A 5,664-nucleotide genomic window follows, 5' to 3' on the forward strand; every position below is an offset into this window, starting at 1 on the left:
GCCTCGGCCTGACCTTGGTCAGTTCTCAGGCGAGAGCTCCCAGCTTCCCGCACTCATCCCCCAGCTCAAACCTTCCAACCCTGTGTTCTCGAGCTGGGGGCCCTGCTCCAATTCCCTGCTGGGAGCATCCAACCAGAGCCATTGGAGCCGGCACGGTCTTTCTGGCCCCCAGGCTGATCTGTGTTGGATTCTCTTCATTTCACCAAGACAGGGAGGTGACACCCCCGCCCCGCATGACTCTTACCTTCCCCAAGAATCCTTCCCCTTCACCCCCTGCCAGAGAAGCCAGGAAATATATAGGGAAACTGAGGCACGCATCAGATTCATAAAAGATATTACAAACATTCCTAGTTGGTCACAGGTGCACAGTCTCCCAGCAGCTCAGCAAAGGCTGGAAGCAAGAGCAGAGGCAACAGGAGGGAGAGATCTGGGCAGGCCTTGGATTTTACATCACTTTGCTTCTCCTAGGGGGGGGCAGGAGCTACTGGGTTTCCCGTGTGAGAATCCAGGGCAGGGTGGGTTTGCAGCTGCCCTCTGCTGGGGGTGGGACGGGGATGGCAGGAGCTAGGGGAAGCCCACAGGCCAGGGCTGACTTGTGGCTAAGGCTCGGGAGAGCTGGGTTCTATTCCTGCTCTGGCAGACTCCCTGTATGTCTCAGTTTCCCTTCTGTAACACAGGCCACCCTGCCTCCCCTGGGAGGCTGAATTCATTAGTGAGATTCTGATACCATGGTGATGGGTGTAGGAGCACACACAGACAGGAGTGTCCAGGTGTGGAAGAGGCTCTGTGTGTGAAGCTTAGTTCTGTGACTGAACTGCCCTGTTTATAAACAGAGAGATTGTGCTGGGTACACACTTCCCCAGTCGGTGCCTCGGTTTCCCCATCTATACAGAGGGGATAAGGACACTAGCCTTCGTAGAGCACTTTGAGATCTGCCCACAGCCAGTGTTAGAGAAGGGCTGTGGTCATTAATCCAGCCACACAGGGAATGCTATTGTTCTGCCAACCCCTCAGGATCTCCAAGGGGGTCTAGACCCCACCCCTCCCCCCGCCAGGATCTCCGAGCAGGTTCTAAATCACTCCTCCTTCCTTCTACTTCTCATGTGCTCCCCCGCGGCTCTGTCCCATGGCAAGGGCGTGGCCAGCACAGCTCGCTCACCTCTCCCATGCTGGGCTCGTATGCCTTGAACGCCTTGAGTTTGGCCAGCACAGCGTGCGCCAAGTGGAAGTTATCTTCATGGTCCCTGCAGCAAAGACAAACCCTGTGGGTCAGAAACAGCTCCTCCCCCAGGGGCACTTGCACTTCCTGTAGGAGGTAACCAGGTACCCTCGCCCTTTGGGCACACTCACTTCCTGTAGAGGATGGCTGGGTACTTCTCCATGGCACACTCACTTCCTATAGGGGATAGCTGGGTACCCCTTCCCCTGGACACACTCACTTCCTGTAGCGGATGGCTGGATACTTCTCCAGGGTTTCACACAATGTGGCAATCTGCTCTGCCAGCATCTCCATCTGCTTGTTCTTTTCGAAAAAGCAGTAGGGGCTGAACCAGTTGTGGAAGCTCTATGGCCTGTCCAGGGAGTACACCTTTGGGACGGGGGAGAGCAGAGATCAGACCCCGGTGCCAACTGCTTGCAGCCAGGCCAGCTGTGCCCCATACCGCGCCCCTAAGACGCGCTGTTGGATCAGGCCAGCCTGGCGGAGCTGTAGCAAGCCCCTAGTGAGGGAGAGATCCCTTTGCCAGTGCCACTCCTGTTGTGGTAGAGGGATAGCGAGCCAGAGATTCATGCACCAGCCTGGATGAAGATGCCCCAGGTTCAGGTCCATACTTGGCTGCAGACTCCCAGGTGCCCTCAATGTTGGGGGAGGGGGCTTGGCGACGCTTCTCGTCTGGCGAAAGCCCCAGCATAGCCACGGGCAAACCCGGCATCAAGGCGCGTCTGCCGCTGTCGCTTATTTCACTGGCCGAACAGAACGAGCCATGGGGACAAACGTACTTGGACACCAATAAATAGTATCAGCCCGTGAAGGGTTTGCTGGCGCAACGGGACGGGTGAGCCAGCAAAGCCTCCTGACGGACACTCAGCTTCTACCAGCCAAAGCTTCTCTTGGCACAGCTGGCACCGGTACCCCAGATGAAATCAGCTAGAGTGGTGAAAGGACTGCTTTGCCAGCGTAACGGCACCTACCCAGGGGCTCTGCCACCACAGCTGCATCAGTTACAGGGGGATTTTTTCTCTCATGTCCCTGTAACAAACCCATACCAACAAAGCTTTTGTGTGTAGACCAGACTCATGTCTCTCTGTGCCTCAGTTTCCCCATCAATGAAATGGGGCTGACGCCCCAGTCCTGCCCCTCAGGGGCAGGAGGGGGGAAATCCACTGATGACTCAAGGAGGGGATGGGGTGGTTGGGTAAAGGGCAGGCGTGTGGAGTATCGGGCTGTCTTGCAGGCCTAGTATAAACCACCAGTAAGAGCTGGTAAAGCCAGGGAGGCAGGGCCCTCCTTCTCCATACATCTACCATCCCCACCAGGTGCAAGCCAGCGATTCCACGTCTCACAGGGTGTGAGCAGCCAGCTAGTCCCTGCTGCCCTGTGCTGGCGTCAAACCCGGGGCCCTAGAAGGGAAAGGTTCCCCCGCCAAGCCACATGAAACACTAAGGGTGGGGTGTCGTACGTCACCATCCGCCGCGCGGACCTGCTCCTCCAAAGCCCGGCCACCCCTCACCCGGCTCTCGTAGGGCAGGAAGGCCATGTTGATCTCCTTGAGGGTTTTGATGACCTTGGTGATCCGTGACTTCCTCAGCTCCTTGAACAGAGGCTCAGGACAGGCTGCAAGGCAGAGGCAGTGGGTGGGAGCGACAGGCACAGGGCTCAGGACCCCCAGCACAGCGCCAGCCCCCACGGACGGGGCCAGACCGGGCACAGCAGGGGCAGTAGTGCTGCACGCCTGTGGGGAACCTGGGCAAGCCAGCAGGGCCACACAGGAGTCAACGATGCCCCCCCGAACCAGAGTCATGCCGGGTTCTCGCCTTCTGCAGCATCAGCAGCGAGGGGGAGCCACAATCTCTCCTACACAGCCCCTGTCTCACACCCTGCCCTCAGCCCCCCGGCAGGGCTGAGTGACCAGAGTGTACAACATAGGATGATGCACAAGGAGGAACGGGGACTTGGGCTCCCCCTGCCGCTGTAATGGGGAGAAGCAGATCTGACCCTGACACACTGGGTATTCTGGTGCTGTCCCATCCCCCCACCGAGTTGGGACTGATGGAGCAATGCATGCTGGGAATGGTAGCCAGAGGCCACCTTTCTGGGCACACGCTGCAGGTGTCTGTGAGCCGTGTTGGCTGGAGGCAGGCCCGTGGGGGAGAAGTGGGGGAAGGGATAGGTGGGGTCATTCGGTCTGGCCTGCTGGGGCTGCATCCCCTGCAGGAGGGCAGAGCATAATCAGGGTGCTGCGCACTGGCCTGCCGGCAGAGAGAGACCCCCCACCCCCAGGCTCCAGTGTGCTGCTGCCCAGGCTCCCAGCTGGGGGATCCCCTGACCCCCGATACTCACGGCTGAGGAAGAAGACGTGAGCTGCCTTGTAGTTGAAGGTGGGGGTGCCCTGGAAGTCATTGATCAAAGCCTGCACCGACTGCAAGGGGGAAGAAAGGGGTTGTCAGCACCTGCCGAGGCCCCTCCCTGCTGCTCAAATGGCCCAGCCCATGCCCAGCCCCTGGGGACTCAGGGCCTAGCATGATGCCATCGGGAGGTGGGCTGGTTTTTACCCCCCTGGCTCTGGGCTCCCTCCCCACCTGGAGCAGGGCTTGTGCCCATGTGCCCGGGACATCCTCAGGGCCCAGTCACATCTCTCGCTGTCACAGAAGTGTCCGTGCCTGGCCACAGATGGGGCCTGGCATTGCCTTGCTGCTGAACTAAGTGGGCTCTGAGCAGTGTCGAGGGAACAGCCGGCCGAGCAGCAATCCCAGGCAACTACCATCAGGGCCCCCTCCCTCCCCGGGCGCCATGCTGGGCACCTGCAGCTTCGCCACGCCAGCTAGCCTGGCAGGGTGTTTGGAACCTGTTCAGACCCCTCGACCAGCCATTGTGACAGGTGAGAACCTGGCTGCCCTGTCCCAAGCCCCAGGCCCCAGCTCGCAGTCCTCTCCTACAGCGCTCCCTCCGCGGGCAGCCCCTGCGGGTTCTGGGCTTCACCCTGCTCTGCCAGCGCCCCCTGCCCCTGGTCTCCCTCCACTCACCTTGCTGCTGCAGATGCAGGAGCCTCCTCCCCAACAGCCCCTGCTCCCTGAGCCTCTGCCTCATCGAGTCTCCTTCGCTTTGAGTCTCAGCTGAGGTCGCCTCTCTCCGCCTGCTGCACCTGCCCATCCAACCCCCACAGGATTGCACTGCGGAGAGGTCTGGGGGACAGTCTGTGGCTCACGTGGCAAAGAACATGAAGCCCAGCTCCGGGGAAGCAGCCTCCTAGGGAGCCCCTACTGGCCCCATTCCCATCCTGACGTGCGGCGCACAGAGAAATGGAACGAGGGGAGTCTCCGTGTTCCCCTAGGAAAGCCCTGTAGGCCATTGGCCCAACATCTCCACCACCTTCCTGCCGTGCCGAATGCTCCCTCTGCCGCACCGGCCTAACCCGCTGCTCCACATCCCCCAGCCCAGTCCATGCCGGGGGCTCAATAACCTGCCTGGCCAATGGTACATACTGCCCCATGCTTGGCACTCTCCTGCACCTCCTCCCACCCAGGCTGATTCACTGGTCCCAGTGGTCTGATCCGGTGTGTGTGTGGGGGGGAGATATGGGGCTAGCTGGACAAGCTGGGTCTGATCCAGCGTGGTGGGAAGGCAGACATACCCAAGCCTAGCTGGGGCCGGATGATGGGCTAGACAGAGCAGGGATCTGATCCAGCCTGGAAAAGCTCAGGTTCCTAATGAATCTCAAGAGGCTGGAGGGGGAGGAGCATGATATATGGATACAGCATATCCCCAGGGGGACACCAGGGCAACAGGTTCGGCCTGCTTACCTTCCATTCTCTTTCCTTCTTCACGAGGACAACGCTGAGGATCTCTGCGAGGGAAAGAGACGGGGATTAGTGGTGGGGCTCAGACGGGACGGCTGTGCCCTGAGCCAGGACCCACTGGCTGGTGGAAGGACGCCTCGGGGAAGTGGCTCAGAGGCTGCTTTCAGGCCAGATAGTGTTGTGCTCCTAGCAGAGCCCCCAGTCAGCGATCCTGGTGGGGTGACAGGCTAGACAGGCCATGGGTCTGATCCCCCTTCCTTTCTGCCAGGCTGGATACGAGCGCAGCTGAACTAAGGATCTGGCCCCGTGGAGGAAGAAAACAGACCCTGTCCAGCACCTCTTGACTGGAGGGGATCCAGGGACCCTCACTGTGTATGGGGGACAGCAACTGTGTATGGGGGACATAACTGTGTATGGGGGGCAGAGCTGTTGTCTGGTTACCCGCAGTGCAGACCCAATCTATTGTGTCCTGGCTGCTGTTCAGCTCAGGTTAACAGCATGGTCTGTTTCTGTGAACTCCCCCAGAGCTTTCGAATGGAAGTGAGAGTCTTCTTCACATCCTGCTCTAAACTGTGAGTAGTGTCGCTCTGTGGCTGTTGAACAGCTGCTGCATTCCTACCCCAGAGGTGGCATCATTTCAGTGCTGGG

At 59.6% G+C, this 5,664-nt stretch overlaps 1 pseudogene; it reads right to left on the reverse strand.

Annotated features, from left to right (window-relative positions):
• Window positions 1-355: 355 nt before the first annotated feature.
• Window positions 356-5,026, reverse strand: LOC140901050 (syntaxin-binding protein 2-like; annotated as a pseudogene).
• Between the last annotated feature and the right edge of the window lie 638 nt (window positions 5,027-5,664).

Source organism: Lepidochelys kempii, chromosome 20, assembly GCF_965140265.1.
Source record: "Lepidochelys kempii isolate rLepKem1 chromosome 20, rLepKem1.hap2, whole genome shotgun sequence".
NCBI lineage: Eukaryota > Metazoa > Chordata > Testudines > Cheloniidae > Lepidochelys > Lepidochelys kempii.